We start from the raw sequence: 25,352 nt of genomic DNA, 5'->3' as shown, positions 1-25,352 counted from the left end.
AGCAGCCCACATGCCTCGAACTGAATATGCTACTTACCAGTATGCATCTGTTCTTGGCATGTAGGGCTGCTAACATTCATATCGCCCACCCTCCTCCCCGGTGCCCGTAGCGGCTGCAGATACTCTCTTGCATTCAATCATTAGCATGGACATCCTTTACACTATTTCACTCCATCTCTGCCACAATGGCTAAAAACAATCTGGGGATGGAGTCGATGCCCATGCGCACTGTGGTCCAGGGGAGGAGCCACCTATCTCGTGATACTTCGAAGACTCTTCCAGGACAACAATGTGCAATCATCCGGACCCAACACTAGGCGGCGATCTATGCAAAAGATATGAATGTTAGCAGCCCTACATGCCAAGAACAGATGCATACTGGTAAGTAGCATATTCATTACCCACCTCAAAGATTTGGGCCCTCTCTTTATAATATTAGTATGGATATATCTCTGCAGGACCTCTTCAAATTACACACTAAGCATAGCTCCAATTAGCGGAAGAAAAAGACTTATATCAATGTGTGCCTTCTTGAACTGTAAGATGTGTGATCTAAGAATATAGAGAATAGGTATCCCTTGTCATAAAGCAAGATGCGGACCCCATTGAGGCCAATTGGGTGAAACTTGTTGTAATAGATGCAGGAGTGATGATGACACCTAGGTATCTCCCGATGTTTTTTTTTAATCATCTCCTCTTCATCCATCAAATAAAGGCAACTCCTTAGTGAGGGCTCCTGGGATTATTAATCTTCATTTTTTTTCTGGATTGCACCCCAACCCTCATCCATATATACTCCCAATTATTTATTTCTGAAGCCGACCAGCCACCTAAGAAGGCAGTGGCGTGTTAGGATGACCTATGATGAAGCCTGGCACCCGGAGGGAGAGGGCGGTGAGACCATACCTTTCAAATCTTTGAATTAATGTCCTACTTTGAATAGTGAAAGATATTATTAAGGTCCATAGGGCCTCCTAGCATTGGGGCGTCTCCCAACTGTGACCTCTGTATGTGTCAGTTGCTCTTTTGTGATTTAAATAAAGATCGACATCAGGATGCCAACAGATCTCTAAATGAGGATCACGATCAAGGCACAGGTCGGCAACGGAAAGAAGATTAAACCCCAAATCCAGATTGTGTTAGAAAAAAGGATCTGCCTAGAAAACCGTGTCCCTCCAGTTGTGCGAAGAAAGGTACCCAACTCTTTCTACTATCTTTCATGCTAATGCAAAAACAGAACTGACCTTTGCCTCGTACATAGTATCCAAAAGCACTTAGAGGATGAATTTCCACAAAAGTGTGCATTGTCGCACAGTTCCTACCTCCAAAACGACTTCTGATGGAAGCATCATGTAAAGAAGAGGTAACTCAATTTTGGAGTGGCTTTTTGGAACGAATTAGAAAATTGTGTTCTGGAAAAATATAGCCTACCAAACAATCAGATCTTCACTGCTGTCTCACATACTACCTTCAAGGGTGTTCATGTGCACCCGTCCTGGATGACTCGGTGATCAAAGGGAATTTGGTCCACAAGTGTGAAAGCTACTTACAACAATGTTGATGCAGGGTTAGGATTCATTACCCATATAAAAACATTACACTTATAATCTCTATAACTGCAATTTATTTTGGTTGTGACTATTCGTTTAGGACAGGAAACAGATTACCCCACAATAGGACGGACTCTGGCATTACAGACATTGATTCTTCTTTACGAGACATCACAGTATCTGATTGTGAGGAAAATAAACTTCTGGGTATGAAGTCTTGTATTGCCTTAGGGCCCAGTGCCAGATAACATATGCGCCCACTTCAATAATGCTCGTCAAGGCAATAGTACCAACGGAAGGAGTCAGGAGAGGCTAGTGTTGATGCAGCCCAGTGTGAAGCACAGGTTCCAAAAGCGAAACCTACACAGTCTTTCACTAAGCAGAACATTTCACAACCCCAGTCAGGTAATCATAACTAGAAAATAATCTCTGAATGTGTGGAGGAAGCATTTGCTAAAGTGCACAAAACAAAGACCTCTATCTGCGCTTAAAGCACATCATCCTTCTTTATTTGAAGGCAGTGTATTTAGTTTTTGAAGCTTTCACAAACATTACGTGGATATTCATGATAGTGCTAATCAGTAAAACACTTTAAGACCTTCCTTACTGCTTGTTCAGTTATGTTCTACTCTCCACTGATTGAGAGGTTGAGGGTATTGCTTTTCAAATCGTGCAACTCAAGCTACATTATTCCTATTGGTCACAAACACTCAAGGTAACCAGGTATATGCCAGGGCGCTCTACTTACAATTCGGGTATGAGTAACAGATCAGACAAGTAATTAGCAGTGCTCCAAAAAGTGGGGAAAAGGTTGGTTACCCAGCAACCCTACTTATACCCATACATATGAGTACATCAATATACAAAATACAATTCCTCCCTGAGCACAAAGATGTTCTTATGTACAAAGTTCAATATTCAGTAGTTTATTACTTAGTGCTGAAAGACCAAATGTTCCTTTGTCAGTATACAGCCGAAGATTCTCGTTATGTTTCACAAATCCACAACTTGGTTCCCAATATGTACAATTTCCAGTAAGTCAACGTCTTTCTCAATATGTACAAATTCCCATTGCAGCCTTTTATTATGTACAATTATCCAGTGCAGCCTAGTGCTGGAAGATCAAATGTTCCTTTGTCAGTACAGCCGAAGATTCTTGTTATGTTTCACAAATCCACAACTTGGTTCCCAATATGTACAATTTCCAGTAAATCAACGTATTTCTTAATATGTACAATTTCCCGAGCAGCCTCTTATTATGTACAATTATCCAGTGCAGCAAACACGTGTTTCGTCATGCAAGTCTATTGCATTCTTGACTTCATCAGGGCTGCAAACCAAAAACAACAAAAAACAATCATAAGGAAAATACCCTATTAACAATATCATAATAATCTTATACTGTTGTCTTCTCCTTAAACAAATCGGAGAGAAAGTCTAGTGAATAACAGAAAATCAAAGTACCAATTCAGCATTAGTGCAATAGAGTAAAGTAAGGCTGTCAATTCCAAATATTAGATTCTTCACCCAAGTGCAAGAGAAACCCAAGAGTTTGCAGAAAGTTAAATGTTCTCTATGCAAATCACCTTCAACGTCGGTAACCTTGATGTATTCAAATTGCACTCATCCTCAAAAAGGCACTCCTAATGCAGTCTGTAATAATGAAATCATATACCTATAAACTTGTATCCATATTCAAAGTCCAAAATTATCCTGATTAATCATCTTAACATTAAAGTCCTATTGATAAGCAATGTACACATAAAAAAGTAAACATAACGATAAACATTCCTCAAACGCAGATTCTTAAATCTCTGGTCAATTCAAATGATCACCACCGATTAATCCATAAACTCCCTTCAAATGCTATTCTTTGTAAAGCATCCATCAACCTAATTTGATTTAAAGGAAACTACGAAAGGCATTTCCGTACTGTTCTTCAATGGCACTTTCTTAAATCATAATAATCACTTGTAACTGTTCCTCCTAATGTATCTCCATTCAAATAAACCCTTTGAAAGTTAAAGACAAAACTACCCTTTTATACAAACTGATCACGACTCCTGTCAGTCAGTAACAACCACTGGTTAGACCTTTTAATAGACATTATGTAATCCGTAATCTCACCATCTCTTATTGCTCCAAAATGCTTCCCGGGAAAGCAAACCATCGTAAATTCCCGATTCACGAGTACGTGATCTAAAAATGAAAACATAAAGATGCCGTTCATCACGTAAGTTAACTTACATAAGTCCGTCTATAATACGTCTTACAGCAAGAATCCGCAGTCGCTAAATTCTCACTCACCACAGTCCAGTATCTAAATCCACACGTCTCCCATCTCGTGTCCTACTCTAGCGCCATCTTTGTTCTACGTATTTATATATGACCAGTATAGACACCATATTGAAACATGTTTGTTTGGCAAGTAGAGGCAAAAATAATATTGAAAATGATGATTCTTCATATGTATAGTATAGTTAATTTATCCTATTTTGAAGTTATCGCAGCACCACTAATTTAGCTTCCTTTCAAGTCCTGGCTATGTTTCGTGCAGAGGGTTAACCGTGTATCGTCCGCCATCTTGGACTAGTAATAGTCATCTTATTCAAATTTATCATACCCTATTTGTCATTGTATATCTATAAAGTTGTTTAGAGACATCGATCATATTCTGTAACTCATACGGCATCATTCAATTAGTTTACTACCCAACTTTCACTGTATTTCATAGACCGATTTACTTTTACTGTATATCATCCACCATCTTGGAGTAATACATGGTCGTACATAAAAGAAAGGATCATGTCTAGTCGTGGGGCAACAACCTACCGCCATTGGTAATTCTTATTAATGCCATTACGTAGAATATTTTATTTAAGTAAACAAATAATATACCTACAATGTATCTCATCCACGTTTCACTACGAACAAAAGTAACGCCATTCATAGCGCGGGGAAACCTATTAACCCGCTAAGGTGTTTATTTATCAACTATCCGTTTTTCTAAACTGTCAAAACTCGTCACTAATAACAAAGTCTTAATTCCAAAAGAATTATTCGAGCCTTCATCAAAAGTTATTAGCGACTAATTCTATATGAAGAAGAAGAGGAAGCGGACTTCCACCATAAAAGAAGTCTTAGTGTAGTGTTCTTGTATTAGAACATATTAGAACAAGAACTGTCTCTATGTTGCTAGAATGTTTAAAGTAGAATGTGGAATGTGTTGTGGGGTAGAATGTAAGCAACTGGCAGATGCAGGAGTTGATGCTGGATGTGGTCGCAATTCTTGGATCTTAATAAACCTACATGGTTTTATCTATAAAGCTGTTTTCTCATTTCCTCTAAGAAGTTGTACTTTCACATTTGGCGACGCTTGGAACTTTCTACGTGTGCAAGAGCGACCTCAACACCTCAATCCTACCTTATCTTCCTTCTTCAAGTTTCTACAAATTGCTTCCTGTGATCAGCGTGAGCCTTCTTTCCAAGAGCTGGCGGACCGCTTGACCCTTGAAGGTTTGTCGATCTGGGTCCAACGTGAGTACTTGTACAAAGTTTATATGCCCCTTAATATTTAAAACTGCCGTATCTCCACGTGACTTGCTCGTGTTCTTCTCACGCGACTGACTCGCGCACAGCACTCGTGTATATGTTTCTTTGGAATCCGGAGACTTCATCTTTGTTCTTTCACTTCTCAATGCTACGCCGACGCTTCTGAAAGCTCAGCGCTATTACCTGATCACGTGACGTAGCAGCCATTTTGGATCTGGTTGCTTTCAACACGTACTAGGTTTCCTAGTAACGCGCATTGCTGAGACGTTGATGCGCACACCTTTAAAGAAGTGCTTTTCTCTCCGTTTTGCACTCCTAATGATTTAAGAAAGTCTTCCCTGATAACGCACATTGCTGATACGGTGATGCGCACACCTTAAATGAACTGATTTTCTCTCCGTGTTGAAATTTTCAATATTATACTAATCCTTAATCGATGATGCGCACATCTTTTTAACAAACCCCGCATTCTTTCTATAGTTCAAGAAAAGTATTGTCCCTCCTACATGAAGTGTTTACATATTTCATTTACTATATTTAATGAACCACTTTGCCATATATTTGTATCTTCAGTTCCATTTAAAGAAGGTTTATGTTAATGTGTTCATATCTGTCATTTACTATATCAAATTAACCACTTTGCCACATATATTAATATTTTAATGAAGAGTGATTTACCTTCTGTTTTATTTAAAATTTTCAATACACCACTTCATTCAATTTAAATAGTCATATTTATCCAACGTTTTTTTATTTTTTATTATTTTGTTTTCTTTTTTTTAATTATTTGTCATAAGATTCACTATGTAAAATGTACCTGCTCCCACGTTTTTCTTGTCCACACCTGGTGAACCTGCCATACCCTGGTTGAAATGGAAAAAGGTATTTAATCATTATGCCCGTCTGTGTGGAACATCTCTCAGTGCTGAGAGGAAAACTTCTCTTTTGATGCATTGCTTAGGACCAGAGGGACAAGAAGTTTTTGAACATCTTCCCGAATTTATCAGATGGTGACTCAACAGGTCTCAATGAATTTGAAGTCTCAATAAAGAAACTGGATTTACACTACTTTTTTTTTTTTTTTTTTTTTAAATCTCTTTATTAGCATCAGATTGGTCCGTGCAAGCATACAATCACACAGTAAACTGATTACAATGAAAACGTAAGTGGTCATTATACAAGATAAGTAAGTGAAGGACGAGACCAACAATATTACAAGCATCGCAAAACACTCTAGAACTCTGATTTTCCGTTTTCTAGATCGTAATGAAAAGCTCACGTGTGAAAAGTTGATACAAAGAGATATAACCTTTTCCAAACATAACGAAAATGAATGAGCCTTCGCGACAGAGAGAGCGACAAGCAACACATCTATCATGAGCAAGGTGGCAGCAATATTGGCATAGGCAGACGAGGGTTGATGGGGCGACAAATGAAAAGACTTGGTTAATGCAACGTGTCCAAACGGGGCAAAGCAGGCAATGATACGGAGGAGGAAAACAACCTGTACCCAACCAGCACACATCTCAGAACCAGCAGCTACGTCTACCCCTTTCCAACAGTGTGTACACGCCAAGCCCTTCAGAACGCAATAGTCAGCGCTCGTATGTCCCACTAGAACCATCTAGCCCACCCCTTCCGGGACAATAGAACTAGCAGCTTGGGAGTGTGTATCTCGCGTTATCTTGCTAACATACTGTCGATATGGGCCCCAGATGTCTATCGGGCGTGAAGCAGTTGGGACCTGCGTGGAGTATTCCACACTATTGGTATTGCATTGGGCAAGGCTACGCAACCATGTCTTGGAATCGGGGATTCTTCTGGACCCCCAGAGTAAAGCTATTTCCCGTTTCGCCAGCAAGAAACCTATGGCAGCAAGTTTCCGCGTGGCACGGGGGAACTCAACGACATAACCAAGCAGCGCAAATTCTGGCCTGGGCTGCAGTTCGCACTCTAAAATGTCGCCCAAGATGCAGTGTACCTGTAGCCAGTAGTTGTGTAGTTTTGGACAAGTCCATGTAAGATGCGCAAAATCGGCATGTGGGGCTCTGCATTTAGGGCAATTATGAGGTCTGGCTGGGTCGATTTTGTGGGCCAGCGCTGGCGTGAAGTATAGGCGCCTCAAAAATTTAAAATGTATCAGCTTATGTCTACTGTTGACGGATACCTCCTTAGTGGCGCGGCAACAGGCAGTCCATTGGACGTCCGTGATAGGAACACCCAGATCAGCTTCCCAAGCCGCACGGACCCTCGCGTCCGAAGCAGGAAGGGCCGCCATACAGAGTCCATACAACCTGGAAACCATATGGGCTCCTGTTTGTGACTGGAGTAGGAAAGTAAGCGCAGCCATGTCATCTGGCGGTAGTGGGAACGAGGAAAACTGCGCTCTAAGCATGGATCGCACTCTGGTCAGGACAAAGGAATCCATAAACGTCCGGTCCGTGAAACGCGGATCCTCGGACAACGAAAAAACATGTCCGTCTGGGAATAGGTCTCCTATTGTGGCGAGCTGGTATTTGGACAACGTTTTGCGGACCACTGTCTCCGCGGTGATGGGGAGCCAGTGTGGGTTCGGTAGTGGAAGAGCCGGAGAGTACAACACGTCTAACTGGAGCAGTCTACGTAGTTGCATCCAAGCCCACGATGTAGTGGACACCGTCTGTATGTCTAGCGGGTCTCGGGGTAAGCCTTTGGGCAATATTGAATGGAGGGCAAGCGGTAGTACCAAGTCCGCTTCAGGCCTTAGATATGGGATCCGAGCGTCTGGATGGAACCAAGGATGTGCATAGGCGCATTGCGCGACTAGGTAGTAAAGATAAAAGTCTGGCACTCCAAAGCCACCTCTTTCATAAGGCAGTGTCAGGATGCGCCACGAGACTCTCGGGTTCTTGTCTCCCCATACCAATCGCAGCAACAGAGACCGGAGTTGGGTAAAGAAGATTTGAGTGAGCGGGATCGGTATGTTGTTAAATAAATATAGAAACCGGGGAAGTATAATCATTTTGATTATGGCGATACGGCCAGCCATCGATAGAGGGAGGCGAATCCAGCGCGTTATATTATCCTCCAGAAAGTCCAACGCCCGGCCGTAATTCAGACGAATTATGGACACCGTGTCCAGATGAATGTGGATACCCAGATATTACACCGAATCAGCAATCCACTCAAGTGGGAACGGACACTCCCAGCGGGTAGTGGAGGGGGTGAGTGGAAAGATGTCGGATTTGTGCCAATTAATACGAAGGCCGGAGTACTCCCCAAAGCGCGTCACCTCTAGCAGCAAGGGCGTCAGATTGGTCTCCGGAGATCTGACGTATAGAATGGTATCATCTGCATAGAGGGAGATGAGTACCGGACCCGTCCGAAACTGGAGCCCGCGGTGTAGGTGGCGCTCCTGAAAGTGTCGTACCAAAGGGTCCATGGCCAGAATATATAGTAGGGGGGACAGGGGGCAACCCTGTCTGGTTCCCCGGGAAAGAGGGAAGCTATCAGAGAGCGTGCCATTAAGGCGCAGTCGCGCTCTAGGTGCGGTATAAAGCAACTCAACCGTGCAGACGAACATCGACGGCATGCCCATTCGGTTCATGACTGACAGAAAAAACGACCACTCCAGGGAGTCAAAAGCCTTCTCGGCATCCAAGAACACCGCAGCCGCCGGCGTATCTGGATCTATTCTGTGGAGCACAGAAAACAGCGTCCGTAGATTAAAAGAGGTGGATCTATGGGGGACGAATCCAGACTGGGCCGGTGAAATGATAGATTCCATAAGTAAAGACAGTCGTGTTGCAAGAACTTTCGCCAAAATCTTGTAGTCAAGATTGAGTAGGGAAAGGGGCCTATACGAGCCAAACCTCGCGGGGTCCCGTCCCGGCTTAGGAAGTAAAATGATGACTGCTTCCCGTAGCGTGGGAGGCAGACTCCCCGTTTCGAGCGCCTCCGCATACACCTCAATCAGGCGCGGTACCAGTTCCTCCTTGTACTCTTTATAAAAGACGGCCGAAAAGCCATCTAGACCCGGCGCCGAGGAGCCCTTCAATGCATCAATGGCTTCCACCACGCAGTCCGGGTCGATAGGCATCGCCAGAAATTCTTGCATATGCTTTTCCAGGAATACCATAGAGATCTCATTGATATAGGGGCCTGGGTCGCGACAGTCAGCAGTCAGAGTGGAGGTGTACAATTCTTTGTAGTAGGATAGGAAGGCATCGCAAATGGCAGGGGTGGTCTGATGACGAACACCCAGGTCATCCACCATGTCAGAGATGTATGAAGCCTGGCGGGGAGGACGGAGCAATTGGGCCAAGAGCTTGCCAGGCCTATCTCCCTCTCCGTATTGTCTAGCTGAGTGTTGTGCGCAGAGATATGTCAGTTCCCGGTCCGCTGTGTCTCTGAACTCCTGCAGCAGTTCCAGCCTTCTCGCCTCTATCTTACCGTCTGCGTCTGTGAGCGCGTCCACGTCCAGCTTGGCAATGTCAGCCTCGATACGTGTCAGGGAGGCACGGATCTCGCGCAAGGCCCCTACGTGTTTATTGATGCAAACCCCTCTAATAGTGGCCTTGAAGCCCTCCCACAATGTAGCCCAAGTGTCCACTGTGCCCTCGTTGAGCTCAAAATACTCCTCAATTGCAGTACGAACGTCTTCTTTGAAGACCGGATCAGCTAACGCCTTGCCAGGAAAGCGCCATTGTTTCTCATATCCTCCCAGTCTGGGAACCAGGAGTGTCAGCACAATGGGAGAGTGATCAGACAGTGTGCGTGGGAGTGTCGAATGATCCCCCACCCAGCCGGCCACCCCTGGGGAAAGAAGCCAATAGTCGATTCTGGTACTAGTGTTGTGATATCCAGAGTGATGGGTATAGGCAGGCGTGTTAGAGTGTAAACGTGCCTCGATGTCAATTAGTGGGTAGTGCGTGCACATATCTGCCAGCACAGCGCGTGAGCGGGGCTTACTATCAGGGGAAGAGGAAGTACTGTCTCTGGCAGGGGTCATCAACGGGTTAAAGTCACCCCCTATCACTAACATATCAGTGTCCAATCGTAGCAGAGCATCCTGGAGACTCTGGAAGAAAGCAGGGGAATCTGAATTGGGACCGTATACCCCAACAAAGGTGATCTTGAAGCCAAGAAGTATCCCTGTAACTATAACATATCTACCACCCTCATCAAATATACTGTCTGAGTGCAAAAATGGGACGCGCCTATGTATCAGTATCGCCACCCCCCTCGCGTATCTGCTATAGCTAGAGAAAAACCTGTGCATGCCCCAGCTTTTTGCAAAGGAGGAGGAGTCAGACCTCACCAAGTGCGTCTCCTGCAAAAACAACACATCCACCCCATGTCGCGCTGCGTAGTTTAAAACCTGCCGTCCCTTTCTCGTGTCATTTAAACCTCGGACATTCCAAGACATGAGGGTAAGTCTAGAAGGACCAGACCGCTGCCCTACCTTAGCCATTCAAACCCGAAAGAATCATGGTAAAACATGTGTGTGCAGAACCGCCGCCCCCCTCCCGCAAAACAGGCATCATTCACAGAGAAAAACAGTGCATTTCCACAAGCATTAGAACCATAGCATAAAACAACCCCCCCCAACCTCCCCCCACCCAGCCACTCCTTAAGCCCTAGGAGGCTATTCCCACCCCGAAGAAGAAAACCATTATCAACAGACAAAAACAGATGTCCAGTAGTGTACCTGAAAAATAAAGACAAAGCAAGAGAAAAGTACAGTACGGCTCGTGCCATGGGGGTTGGCAACGCTCCGCCATGCGAGAACCGCAACCGGGGCAACATTAAATTCTCAACAAGTATGTAAAACACTGCAAAAATTAGCAACATCATGAGATGCGTAGTACTGAAGTAAATGGCCTGTCATGGAAAAAACAGTGTGGAAACAAGTCAACCCTGTCCGCTTTCAGCAAAAAGGTCAGCACTAGCCTGCGAGTCCGTGTGTGGCGGAGATCTTTGGGCATCGCCTGAGTTTCGAGGCGACCCCCTGTTTTTGTAGGTTCGACAAAAGTCCTGTGCCTCCGCAGGGGAGTCAAAAATGCGAAACTTGCCATCCACGTCCACTCTGAGCCTGGCAGGGTACAGCATCCCGTACCGCAACCCCAGTTTGCGCAAAGCAGCCTTGACACCAGTGTACTTACGGCGCGCATCTTGGACCATGATTGTGAAGTCAGGGTAGAACGAAAGCACATCTCCCTGCCACCTAACCTCGCCCGCCTCTCTGGCAGCCTTCAGCGCCGCGTCCCTGTCCCTGAAGTTCATGATTCTGGCTATAATGGGTCGGGGCGGCAGTCCAGGATTAGGCCGGGGGCCCAGCGATCTATGTGCGCGCTCCACTACGAAGCCAGCTGTGAACGTGTCTCGACCAAAAAGTTCGATTAGGAGATGTTCCACAAAAGTGTCAAAGCGTCCGGTAGCCGTCGTCTCCGCCACACCAATTATTCGAATATTATTGCGCCTACTGCGCGCTTCCAAATCTTCGTTCTTAATGGCGACGTCTTTAAGGATCTTTTCCACGCGCTCCAATCTTTTCAGCGTCGACGCAGCCCCATCTTCGATGTCGGAGACTCTGGATTCAGCCAAATCCAGGCGCCTATCGTGCAGTTGAATCGTCGCGCCCATGTCCGCCATTTTCTTTTCGAGGGTATCGAAGCGAGAGTCCAAGGCCTTGAATCGAGCACGCATCTCACCCATCATCTCAGCGACCATACCAGCGGTGTCTTTCGCCGCCGCCTGGCCCCCGGTGTCCGCAGCAGATGTAGGCGAAACCGCAGTCGGACGGAGGGACGCCGTACCAAAGGTAAGCCTCTTCTGGGTGGCATCTTTCTTTACCATGTTGGAAATGGTGGCGGGCAGGTCACTAGCACCGCAGGACCCAGAGACAGCTGCAACCAGTCAGAGTGTCGAACACAGTCCCAGGACGCCCCGGCAGCAAGGCGTTCAGGCCGGGACCAATGGATCAGGGGCCCCCTATATCTCCTCGCTGTAGGGCTGGCCCGCACCGCAGGGGCCTCAGAGACGCCAAGGCCGCGTCGCGCAGTACCAGGGGGCCTCTATGTCGGGGTGGCCACCCCGTCTGGAGCAAAGCGTTATAGGTCCCTCGTAGGAAGTAGGGTCAGAAGATGGCCGCGTCGATCACACAGCAGCAGCCGGGAGGACCAGGACTCCGTCAAGACTGGCAGCAAATGGCAGCGTAGTAGGGGGACCAGGCACTCAGGACAACGTGACACCAGAAGCAAAAGTGGACAAAGCCACACAGGTCATGCAGCCAGAGCTGGACTTGCAAGTGTTCATAGACGTGTGGCAGTGGTGGCCAGTGGCAGCAGCATGTGCGCAGGAGAGCGTGTAGTTCCTGGGCCTTCTGGGGGACAGACGCGAGTCTGGGGTGCGCGTTAGCGGTGGGGGCAAAGGTGACGAGCCCCCACCGAGTGCAGCGATGCGTAGCCTCCCAAGAGCGCCTCAGAGCTCGTCAGTCGCACCCCCCGTCTCCCACCACCCAACCCCGGAGCCCGCCGCCCGCTCCCCCCGCCCGCCGCCGCACGCCCCAGGCAGTCTCCGAAAATCGAGGCCCGGCTCCCAAGGCCGGACCAGGCCGCAAGAGCCGGTCGCGTACCGAGGGACCGCCCCTCCACCAGCGGAGACCACCGGGGTAAAGCAGCGGGCCCGGGAGAGCCCAACAGCGACCCCAAGGCCGAGGGGGACAACGAAGAGGCCACCAAAAAGACTCACCAGGCGCTCCGGCGCTGCAGAGTAACGTCCCGCGAGGCACAGCGGCCTCAGCACCCTTCCGCTGTTCCGCCCGTTCTCGCCGTCCCCCGGCCACCAAACTCGGTCAGCTGTATCAGGTAGTGTTAGGGGTCGGTGTCAGGCATTTCCCGACCCCAGCGCAGTGCCGGATCTCACGTGAACGGCCCGGTCCTCTCCCGCTCGGCGGAGCTCTACAATCAGGCGGCCATTGCGTTCGCCTGCGTAGCCACGCCCCCGGATTTACACTACTTACCCAAACTGAGTACGGTACTTGAAAGATACCACTTTGGAAGACAAATGCAAAAACGTGAAGAAACTGCTGAACAGTGTATTACAGAACTACGTAAACTAGCCTCTACATGTAGCTTTGGTGCTTCTCTCGAGGAACGTCTCAGAGACCAGATGTTGTTGGGATGTAGCATTGATAAAGCTAGAGATAACTTATGGCAGAAGGATAATCCCTCTTTACAAAAGGTAGTCACTACTGCAAAGATCTATGAACATTCAAAAGTTTGTCTCGAAACAATTCAAAAAGATAAAGATTCCTCTCTTGATAAAGGTCATAACTCAGTAATGAAAATTGACAGTGATAAAGATAAAAATAAACATGATGCTACAAAGTTTAAAGGACAAAGTAGCTCGGACACTAGCTCAAAGAGTTTCCAACCATTTAGACATGATTCTGAATCTAGTGGTTTGAAAAATGTTCAATTAAAATGTTTCAGGTGTGGCAACTCAGGACACGCAGCTAACTTTAAGGATTGTCCTGGATGGAAGGCCATGTGTAATTCATGTGGTCGCAAAGGTCACTTTACAAGATGTTGCAGGTCAAAAAAGGATCAAAAGAAAATTAGGGAAGTATATTTGTTCGAGGATAATATTGATGAAAATGAAATTTGTCAAATTAAAGGTTCTGGAGGACCCATAGATATGTTTCTTATAAATGATGCACCAGTCAACATGCTATTCGACTCTGGGGCAAAAGTGACTTTAATTTCCCCAAAAAATTGTTATCAATATTTGTTGGGTAAGGTCATTTTAATGAAGCCTGACATAAGACCAAGGGGTTATAGTGGAGAAATCATTGATCTTCTTGGTTGGTTCTGGGAAACAATTGATTTTAATGGAAGGATTGTCCCTGGGAAAATATATATTTCTATGAAGGGTGACTCACTTTTGAGTTGGTTCCATCAACGTGATTTATATGTTTACTCGACCCTAATCAAAATCCATCTGTGTGTCTAAAAGAATTACCTTCTGTCTGTCATGTTGCAGCAGGCTATAGAGATTGGGTAAAAGAGTTCCCTGATGTTTTAAAAAAAAAAATAATAGGCTGTCTTAAGCATTATATGCATGAGATAAAGATCAAACCAGGTTCACTTCCTAAGGTAGCAAAAGTTCGTAATGTTCCCCTATTAGCCAAAGAGAGTATGAAGGCTGAACTGGACAAACTAATGGTCAATGGAATAATCGAAGAAGTTGAAGGTACGGAGTGGCTTTCTCCCATAGTCATGGCCCGCAAGGCCAACGGTGAGGCCAGGCTTTGTGTTGACTTGAGGGAACTAAATAAAGCTGTCGTTACAGATCATTATCCTTTGCCAAATATTAGTGAGAAGTTGTGTTCTCTTGGAGGGGGAAGCACTTTTCATCTCTTGACCTCTCTTCGGCCTACCATCAGGTCAGTTGCAACCTTCCTCTCAAAATTTGACTGCATTTATCACGCCCTATGGCACGTTTATATTTTTGAGAATGCCCTTTGAATTAATTTCTGCCGCTTCAGTGTTTCAAAGGCTTATGGAACGTGTTTTGAAGGACATCGAGGGGATAAAAATTTACCAAGATGATGTTTTCGTCTTTGGAGTGAATTCTGAAGAACATGATGGTAGAATGAGGGAAGTGTTAACAAGGTTGAGTGAAGCTGGTTTAACTTTACGAGCTGATAAATGCAAATTTGATGTTCCTGAAATTGAATATCTAGGTCATTTAGTTTCAGGAAATGGAATTAAACCAAAAGCCTCCTTAGTAGATGCAATTTGTAAACTCAGGGCTCCGCAGAACAAAGAAGAACTTGTAAAGTTCTTGGATATGGCCGAATTTTATCATAAGTTTGTGCCAAATTTTGCAGGGGTGACTAGACACTTACGTGAGCTTTTAAAAAAAAAGTTGTGACTTTATATGGTCAAATGTTTGTAATGAAGAATTTGAAAATCTGAATAAGTGCCTCAATCATGCTCAAGATCTTAGTAGTTTTGATCCAAAAAAGGATTCTTATTTAATGACTGATGCAAGCTCCAAAGGTTTAGGCGTAGTTCTTTTTAAAAAATCAGGAGATAAAGAGAATGTTGTATTGTTTATGTCCAGGCCTTTGAGAGGAGGGGAGTTTAACAACTCTGTTGTAGAAAGGGAGGCTCTCGCCATCTATTGGTCCATTCGAAAACTATGCAAATTTCTTTGGGGAAACAAGTTCCAAGTTCTAACAGACCATAAGCCCTTGAAAGAAATTTTTGCGAAGAAAGGGATTGATTTTGTATCTCATCAAATACGTAAATGGGTGGTTGCTGTACAAGAATTTGACTTTGTTGTTTCCTATGTCCCAGGGGTCTCTAACACACTCGCAGATTGTTTATCAAGACTAGATACTGAACGTGAAGAAACTGTTGAGTGTGATCAGTTTGGTGGTGAAGAATTTGAAGAAGAGATTGATGTTTGCTTGATAAGTGATAGTATTGTATCTGAGGAGGATTGGAAAAAAGCTTTAGTGGAAGATGAACTTCTACAGAAAGTAATCAAATTGACATCAGAGGGTTGGTGTGAAAAAAAGAGTTGTGATGATGAGTTAATTGGTTTTTGGCAAGTCAAGGATGATATGTCGTTTGTGGATGGTGTTCTTTTAAGAGGTAGCAGATTAATTCCTCCTCACAGTTTATGGGATAAATTGCTTTAAAGTGCTCATGCAAGTCACATGGGGATAGTTAAAACTAAGGAAGGGGTAAGAGAGGCGTATTGGTGGCCTGCTATGGATGTCTGGATTGAAAGGGAAGTCAGAAATTGTTCAGAGTGTGCTTGCAGTGATAGTCTTGAAGTGTAGAACGCAACCCATGGTTTTGAGAGAGCAGCCTAATGGTCCTTGGCTGGACATTGCTATTGATATTCTAGGGCCGATTAAATTAAGGTCATGTGAAACATATGTTCTGGTTTGTTTGCATATGTACTCACGCTGGCCTGAGATTAAAATGGTAAATTCAATTGAATCCTCAGTGGTAATTGAATTTCTAGATAGTCTGTTTGAAAGAGAAGGTTTTCCAGTGAGCTTACTTTCGGATAATGGTGTACAGTTCACCTCTGTTGTTTTTGAAGAGTATTTGGCCTCCAGGGGAATCAAACACAAGAAGGCGGCTCTTTATCATCTGGAGAGCAATGGAGTTGTTAAAAGATTTGTGAAAGTCTTGAAAGAAGCTGTACAACAAGCTGTTGCAAGTGGTACTGACTGGGAGTTAGCAATGTTGAAGTTAGGGTGTACAGATTCAGTCCTCACTCCTCGACGGGTGTTTCGCCTTTTCGCCTGTTCAAGAAGAGACTAGCTAATATTGAGGTGTATCCTTCATGGGTCTCTACGAAGAGGTTGTTAGTAGATGGTAATGCTGATAGTGTGACAGGATGGAAAGAAAAAGAGTCTCTAATAAAAGAAAAAAGGAAGAAATGGTATGATCAAAGGAAAGCTGTGAAGCACACACGGGTCTCTGTGGGAGACTGGGTAAAAATAAAATCTCCTCGTTTCCGGGAAATCCAAGTCAAAATGTAGCATTCCCTACAGGGTAATTAAAGTTTTTAAGAATGCTGTGAAAATTAGCAATCGTAAGGTCTGGAATTTAAACAGGGTAGCAAAGTGTCAACCCGGGGAAATAACAAGAGATTCTGATCTGATTTCTACTCAAGAAAATATTAGACCTCGTAGGGCTGTTCAGCATCCTACTAGATTCAAAGACTTTGTTTAATTCTGTTTTGATATTCTGAGCTTATTTTAACAAAAAATTTTAGAGCAGATTTCACTAAAAGAAAAATGTTAGGTCTCACTAGACTTTGTTTAATTTTGGTTTTTATTCATAGTGTTTATTTTTCTCAAAGTTGTTTTTAATGTTTTCTCTTTTCATTGTTAAGGAGCGAGGTGGTGTAGTGTTCTTGTATTAGAACATATTAGAACAAGAACTATCTCTGTGTTGCTAGAATGTTTAAAGTAGAATGTGGAATGTGTTGTGGGGTAGAATGTAAGCAACTGGCAGTTGCAGGAGTTGATGCTGGATGAGGTCGCAATTCTTGGATCTTAATAAACCTACATGGTTTTATCTATAAAGCTGTTTTCTCATTTCCTCTAAGAAGTTGTACTTTCACACTTAGCAAAGATTTCAGAATAGATCAGAAGGGGAAGAGAATATATATTTAGCTATAAAAGTCTCAGCATAGATCTCCTATAAGGGATAAGATATCATGCACTGTTGGATAAATGTTTGATCAGTGGTCTTTTGGAAGTGAAAGAAAATCATTACCTCGAACTGCTAATGCAAAAAGGACGACCATCTACCTTCTCCCCACAATAGACAAAGATGCTTAAAGCATCCTGGTCATCCAATTTTAAGCTCCATAGGATCCCTCTTGGAGAATACCTTGAGGTTTTAAGATTTATTTAGTCAATCATATATACGGAGTTCAGCTTCATACTTAAATGTTTCCATTGATTTCCTCAAACAAATTGATGAGATACCCATGGAAACAGAGTTAGATTATGACAACACTATATGTTGTATAATTACCCACATCATAAACTACGAGGATGGAATAGCTGTGTGTTGTTATTGTTGAAAGAGCGACAAATTGAATCCCTCAGATGATACTGGAAAAGCTGCAATATTGTCTTACTCACAATGTCTTCCTATTTGTCATTGAGGTATATTTACAACAGCAGGGGATTGCCATGGAGACCTCATTTGCCCCCACCTACGCAAATTTACTCATGGGGTGGTGGCAGAAGGAGGTAAACTGGTCAGAGTAAAATGAGCCATTCATGACAGATGTTGTATTTTGGACTCTGTTTATTGATTACCTCTTTATGTTATGGGATGGTGAGGAAACAAACCTGGATACCTCTATATTGAAATTGAATAAAAGCAATTTGAATATTCAGTTCACGAAGATGTACAGTAAGAAACCTATTGAGTTTCTGGGTATTGAGTTGAACATCAATAACAATATTTTAAGAACGACGATCAACAGGAAAGCTACTGCTTCAAATGCTATGTTGCATGCTATCAGTGGACATCCAATGGCACAAAAATGGAGCATTCCGTGTGGGCAGATGTTAAGAGCATGAAGTATATGCTCTGCGGAAGGAATTGGAAGCAGCTAAAATGGTAACCAGATTTATCCATTGTGGTTACCCCCAGAGTGTACTTGATGATGCACTGGAAAGAACTCGAAAAAGGAAGAGGGAATCTTTGTTAAAGGAGTATGACCACAACCAGTGAAAACCGAAGTAACGCCTACAAATAAGGACAATGCCTGTAGAATATTAATGCATCATCCGGCCCAATCCGATATCAGGATCCTAAGAAAGAATTGGCATATTTTGGAACATGATGAACATGTAAAGAGTATTATTTGCCCCCACCCATAGGTTCCATATCAGTAGACTGCATCTCTGGGTGATATTTTAACAGACTTTTTATTACCCTCAATAAGAAAAGGAACTGGTTAGCAGAGTACGGCATTGGCTTTGTAAAGTGCAGTACATACAAAGCTTGCAAATATGGTCATGTGAGAAATCAGGACTGGTTTATAGTGTTCCTCCACATTTTGCTCCCATTTTGATTACTAGGTGATGGTTTTCTGACTCTGACTGACTGCGCCCTGTGCTCTGTTAACTAGATCTAGGGCCTATACAATTAGTACGGACAGCCTATCTGTAAGTCCCTAGTATATAATAGGGCATGAAGCGTTGAAAGGCCCAGTAAAAGTAATGTTCTTAAGTATGCACTACTGTGTTGTCTGCTGTCATTTTAAAGGCAGCACTTCTTTTTAGGCTGCCTTTTGAATAAATGTATATGCCAATTCGGCTTTGGATTTAAAGGTACTTCGAGAGTTTCAAACTACCTTCTTTTTTACATATGTCACCCCTAAGTTCTCACCTAGGTGCTCCAGGGCAAGGTGCCTTGTAACTATAAGCAGGGGCTTATGAAAGATGTTTTATAAGCCCCTGGTAAAGGAAAAACTGCTAATTATGTTTTCCCCATTGGAGAAAACTAGCTCCGTAGCCTAACATCTGAATATTTGATTTAAGTATATATATTGTCAGGAGTGAGCTAGAAATTTCATTCAGGTTCATCAAAGGATAGTTATGATAAAGCCAACCACTTACCACTGTTAGATTTGTTTTAACTATTACAGAAAAGAAGTTATAGAACTTTCATTTCTATGAGCCAAAATTCAGCCTTCCAGCTGCCCTTTCCTGGTTGGCCAGCCTTAGTCAAGCTGTCTTAATGAGGTGTGAGGTGGCCTGCTAGAGAGACAAAGGATTTCAGGTGGGTGGAGAACTGCAGCTCAAGAAGCAAAAGACCGGATAGGGGTGAAGTAACCAGACTGATCTTTGAAGGGAGAATGGCACTTTAGAACAGCACAGGCTCACTCCCACATCCTGCACACCCATGGACCCAGTCAATAAAGCTGCTGCGAATCCGCCCTACTGGAGAGGCCCACTCACCATCAAGAGAACATTTTCTAGAAACGTTTCTAAGTGCAAAGGTAAAATTTTGACAGAGGCCTCCCGCTAAATGTATCCGAGCAGGGCTTCATCTTGGTCGGCCTCAAACCTTTACTTTGTCCTGGTCCAGCACGACCAGATATCCCATGTTGGTGCAATTGGTTTTTAAGCACCTGAAAGTGTTTATTCCTTAAATCATATCTCTGGTTTCCTACATTGGATGTTTGTTGTTTTGGTGCCTATTTGTTCATACAAATATAACCTATTTTTATAAATTGGTGTTGGAGTTTTATTGTGTATGGTCTTTCTTAATTAATGTATTGGTGTTTTTAAATGCTTTGCAAACTTGTCTCCTAAGTTAAGCCTGCCTGCTCGTTGCCAGCCACCAAGGGTTGAGCATGGGAATAATTTATTGAGACCTTGACCAAACCTTTTATTGTGTTTGTGATTTTATTTCTAGTGGTAGGTTCCTTCCTGTTATAACTAATAAACCACATTCCAACAGGTCAAAATCTAAAACAATGTAACACTTTTGAAGGAATAACAATTACCATTCCTGACAGAATAACTTGCAATACAGAATTTGTGATATATGTTTTAGAATGTAACTGTGGTAAGCTTTACGTGGGAAGTGCAACTAAGAAACTAAAAGTGCGATTTCTACAACATATCAGAGCAATCATGAATAGTGACAAGTTATCCGATGGCTAGTCACTTTATGGAATTCCATCAGGGTTTATTAGTAGGACTAAAGTATTGTGATATAAAACCCATAAAGGCCCATCCCAGGTGAGGTGATGGGGATGAGAAAACAAGAATTTAAATTGATTCTTTTATTGAGGACAGAAATACTGTGGGGCCATAACACTGTGGAGCCATACTACTGATGCAGAACTTTCATGTAAATTTCTAGAACATGAATACCAATGTGCAGCATCAATAGTGGCAATGTTCTCAAATGGGGTTGACATCTACATGTTTTATGTGATTTATTATGGGTTATACAATTGCTTGAAAAAAAAATATACACACACCTGAATTAATCAATCAACATTTGTAACATTTTTAGAGCGCAGCACTCGCACTCCCTGGGGTTATCTAGGCACTGAGGTGCAAGCTCTCTGTCATGCCAGCTCCACCTGCAAGAGGTTTTAAGGAGACAGGAGGAGGAAAGAAACTAGACGAAAAAGGCAAAACTGGGCAGAACAACAAGCGAGCAGAAAAGGCAAAACAGAGGGCAAAAAAGAGCAGAAAATGGCAAATGATAGAAAGAAGCAAGCAGAGGGCAGAAAAACTAGCAGAAAAGACAAAACAGGGCATAAAAAGTAGAAAAAGGCAAACCAGAGGGCAGAAAAATTAGCAGGAAAGCAAAACGGAGGGCAGAAAAACTAGCAGAAAAGGCAAAACAGGGCAGAAAAATGAGGAGAAAAGGCAAAACTGAGGACAGAGAAGCGAGCAAAAAAGGCAAAAATGAGCAGAAGAGGGCAGAAAAATTAACAGAGGAGACTACAACCGAGAGCAGCAAGTACACAGGCAGAAGAGGGTAGTGGACTACAGGATAGCTGGACAGCTAACTGTCTGAGAGGGAGCTTGCACAAAGACCTGCTCAATGGTGTCGCACTCGATCTCGATTAAGTAGAGGGATAGAAATGAAGGATAGGGGGAAGGCAGCAGGAAGAGGTAAAACAGAGCTGAAGAGGGCAAAATAGAGGGCAGAAAAACAAGTAGAAAAGGGCGTAAAACGAGCATTTAAGGTAAAACTGAAGGCAGCAGGGAGACAGGCAGCAGATGGAAGTGGACTGCGGGCAGGCTGGACAGGAGAACTGTTCAGGGGGAGCGAACATGAGGACCTGCTCAATGGGGTTGCACTGCGGCCTCCATTAAGTAGGTGCTGGAGGTATAGCGGGGCACTGGGTGCGGGGAATTTGGGCGAAACTAGCAGAAAAGAGCAAAGTAAAGGGCAGAAAAGGAAAAACCGAGCAGAAAATGTGCATAAAATGCTAAACAAAGAGCAGAAAAGGCAAAACAGAGGGCAGAACAATTAGCAGAAAAGGCAAAACAAAGCAGAAGAGGGTACAACAGAGGGTAGATAAACTAGCAGAGGATGCACCAACAGAGTAGACATGTAGCATACTGCAAGAAAGCTGGACATGAGAACTGTCGCAGGGGCCGCTGGCACTAGGACCTGCTCAATGGTGTTGTGTTGTGGCCTCCACTTAGTAGGTCCTGGGGGAGCGCGGGCGCTGTGTGGTGGGAGTAGAGAAACTGCTTGAAAGAGGTAAGAAAGGACCAGAAGAGGGCAAAACAGAGGGCATAAAAGGCAAAACAAAAGGCAGAAAAAGGGGCAGAAGAGGACAAAACACAGACAGAAAAACGAGCAGTGAAGCCAAAATGGAGGGCAGAAAACGAACAGGAGAGGGTATAAACAGAGGACAGAAAACGAGTGTTGAAGACAAAATGGAAGGCAGAGAAAAGAGCTGAAAAGGCAAAGCAGAGAGCAGCAGCTAAACAGTCAGCAGGCGGTAGTGGACTGCGTTCAATCTGGACAGGAACACTGTTGCAAGGGGAGCTGGCATAGAAGATCTGCTCTAAGGGGTTGAGCTGCAGCCTCCATTAAGTAGGTTCTGGAGGGAAGCCTGTGTACTGGGGGGTGGGAAGAGGGAAAGATTTGCAGAAAAGGCAAAGTAAAGGGTAGACAATGAGCAGAAAAGGCAAAACGGAGAACTGAAAAAAATGAGCGGAAAGAGGAAAACCAAGAGCAGAAAAGACAAAACAGAGGGCAGAAAAACAAACTGAAAAGGCAAAACAAAAGGCAGAAAAGGCAAAACCGAGGGCAGAAAAACAAGTAGTGAAGGCAAAATGGAGGGCAGAAAAAGCAAAGTAGAAAGCAGCTGGTAGACCAGCAGCAGAGGGTAGCGCACTGCGGGTAAACTGGACAGGAGAACTGTCATAGGGGGAGCTGGCACAAGCACCTGCTCAATGGGATCGAGCTGTAGCCTTCATTAAGCAGGTCCTGAGGGGAGGGCGGGGCCCTGGGTGGGGGGAAACAGCAAGAAAAAAGAAGAAACCGAGCAGGAAATGCAAAACATAGCAGAAAAACTAGCTGAAAAGGCAAAACAGATGGCAGAAAAGCGACCAAAAAAGAGAAAACCGAGGACAGAAAAGGCAAAACAGAGCAGAAACGAGGTGTGCAGGCAAAACAGAGGAAGAGCAGGTAGAAAGGCAGCAGAGACCAGTAGGCTGCGGGCAACCTGGACAGGAGACATTTTGCAGGCGGGAGCTGGCACAGGGACCCGGATATTGCACTTGAACACAGGCCCTAGCCGGAGACCACCCCCTCTGCCCAACCCCTATTTGCATAGCCAAACACATGTCTAACGGCCATAGGCTGCCTGCAGATTGACTTCATGTCCCAGTTGTACACCAGAAGTAATGCTTATAACCTCACAATATTTATACTTCTAAATAATTTATAAAGCAAAATGTATTTAAACAACTTGTAACTTAACGTATTAATGATGCTAAATTCGTAGTTGTTTCAGTCAAAGTGGCAAGTATAATGAGATATGTAATCTCATTTATAGGATAATTTACATTTGTAATTGCTTCTGTTTCGGTAAGGATGAGTTCTTGAGTATTGCATTTGTTGTCCATGTTATGGTTTGTATGATTATAATGTGAGTTATGAATTGTGCACCTAGCAATGACTAGCGAATTCCAGTCGTTCTTTTGGTTTTAATTCGTAAATGTAACTGCAATTTGACTGTGGTTTTTGTGTGTATCTTTCTATACCAGAATGTTTTGTTATCACACAACTCTGGCTGGACTTTCATATTTTTATTGCAGCTCTAATGTTTGTGCTGCAACTGGACTCTGCACACACAACCTGGTTTGAGCTAGGCTTTGACTGCTGTGCTACCCTTAACCTCAAAGTTAAAGAGGCTTACTGAAGCCGCCTTTTCACTGTAGATCTAGTTTGTGGAGCACTGGCTGCTAGGACTCCTCAGCATTCTGACTTTTACATTGCTTGACTTTCCCTGCATCTCTGTATCCCAAAGAATGATCCTGACTAAGTCACTACTGCAACTAGCATAGCCCAGGTAAGGGCCAACGCGTAAAAGAAAAAGATTGAGTTATTTGACCAACCAGTCACTTCTCAATCAATCCGCATTTGTAGAGCCCAGCACTGCCACCCCTGGGGGTATCTGAGCGCTGGGGTGCAAGATCTCAGTTGAAAAGTCAGATCTTGAGGAAACTGTGAAAATTAGTAGAACAAGCATTGGCTTAGCCAATAGAGCTCGCCTTTGAGACCTTATAAGTGTTTAGCCAGAGCTACTGAGATTTATTAGGCAGTCACTACTCTAAATATGTTGAGAAGAGTCATTCTGAGAACTGGCATTTAAAAAAAAAAGGGGGCAGGTAATAGGTGTCTAGTCCTCCACTTAAGGGTCTTGGGGAGCTACAGTCCTCCTGCTCCCCAGGAACTCGGCCAGGGCTGCGCCCAACTCCCTCAGTATGTCTGCAAAGCATGAATCAGCAGGAAGCAGAGCCGCACTGCCTCTGCCCTGGACACAGATAATTAGCTCAGCTGCCTGAGCTGTTAGGGGAGGGGCAAAGCAGAGTCACTACCCTGCCTCTCACTGAAATCACCCAGCACCCTGCAACCTCCGTGTCCCTGCGCCCCACCTGCTGCCCCCACAACATGCAGCGGTGTCGGCAGCCTATTTAACACACCAACTCCCTTAAGTCTCGCAACAGACCGCATCGCTTCTCAGCTTTTCCTCCGGGCAATCACCACAGGCAACAACCCTATCAAAAGCTTCCCCATAACCCCCTGCAGACACCACACAAAAAAGCACAACCCTTCTAACCACCCCAGTTGTAAGTCGTTGTGGCGTCTTTGCCACCACAATTTATAGCCTTCCACCTGTCTTAACCTATCACGTAGCACCGACTTCTACCAGAATCTCAAAACTCCCTAAACATGTTCACTTGTGCAGGGAGGCACCCATCTCTCCCATAGAAAAGCCGGTACCTGCGAAAGACAGCAGGCTGTCTCGCCTGCAGCAGGTGTCGAAAGGGCCTATGACAACTGTCCCAAATCAAGCAGGGGGTCGCGAATGCGGACCTTACCTCATGACGGAAGATTTTAAAAATCAGATTGCCTCTGGTTTGCTTTTGACTCTAACCAACTTCAATAAGTGAAGGGTAGTGACTAGTTCCCATTAAAGGAATAAACCCTAGCAAAGACGTGGCACCATGTGATCAGCACGTCAAAGTCACAGCCCTTTGTCGTGCGTCATGCATAGAGTTACGTCTGAGACCAGGAACCCGCATCGTGCAATATTTGGGGTCTCATTGAATTTGTGCACGCCCCTCCTCGCACTTTTCGGGCTCCAACTCTGCATTCACAATTGGATAGGTTCTTCACACTGCCTCATCATGGAGAATTTTATTCCAGCCACTCCCCTCAAAGAGAACTGTGTCGTAACAACGCTGTTTATAACGTTTCACTTTTTCCAGATGCTTACTAACCAAACATGGAGAAACATAACGATGTTCAGGGAAAAAAACATTTTACTTTCATTTCTGGGAGCCATGGGTATGCACCAACTCATCACTTTTTCCAACAAGCATTTGCAATGCAATATGACTCACATTTAAGCGAGACCTATTGCATTGCAAACGGGAGTGCGGGTGGGCGAGAAGGCACGAACAACGGAGGGGGTGGCGAGAAGGCACGGTGATCA

The 25,352-nt window shown here is 44.3% G+C and overlaps 1 protein-coding gene across 2 annotated transcripts in view; it reads left to right on the top strand.

Annotated features, from left to right (window-relative positions):
• The window catches only part of PEX1 (peroxisomal biogenesis factor 1), a 628,515-nt gene that overhangs the window by 115,748 nt on the left and 487,415 nt on the right, over nucleotides 1–25,352 (top strand). The gene's annotated exons all lie outside the window — the stretch shown is intronic.

The sequence above is a fragment of the Lissotriton helveticus genome, chromosome 10, assembly GCF_964261635.1.
Source record: "Lissotriton helveticus chromosome 10, aLisHel1.1, whole genome shotgun sequence".
Classification (NCBI taxonomy): Eukaryota; Metazoa; Chordata; class Amphibia; order Caudata; family Salamandridae; genus Lissotriton; species Lissotriton helveticus.
This window is presented reverse-complemented; position numbering and strand designations above follow the sequence as displayed.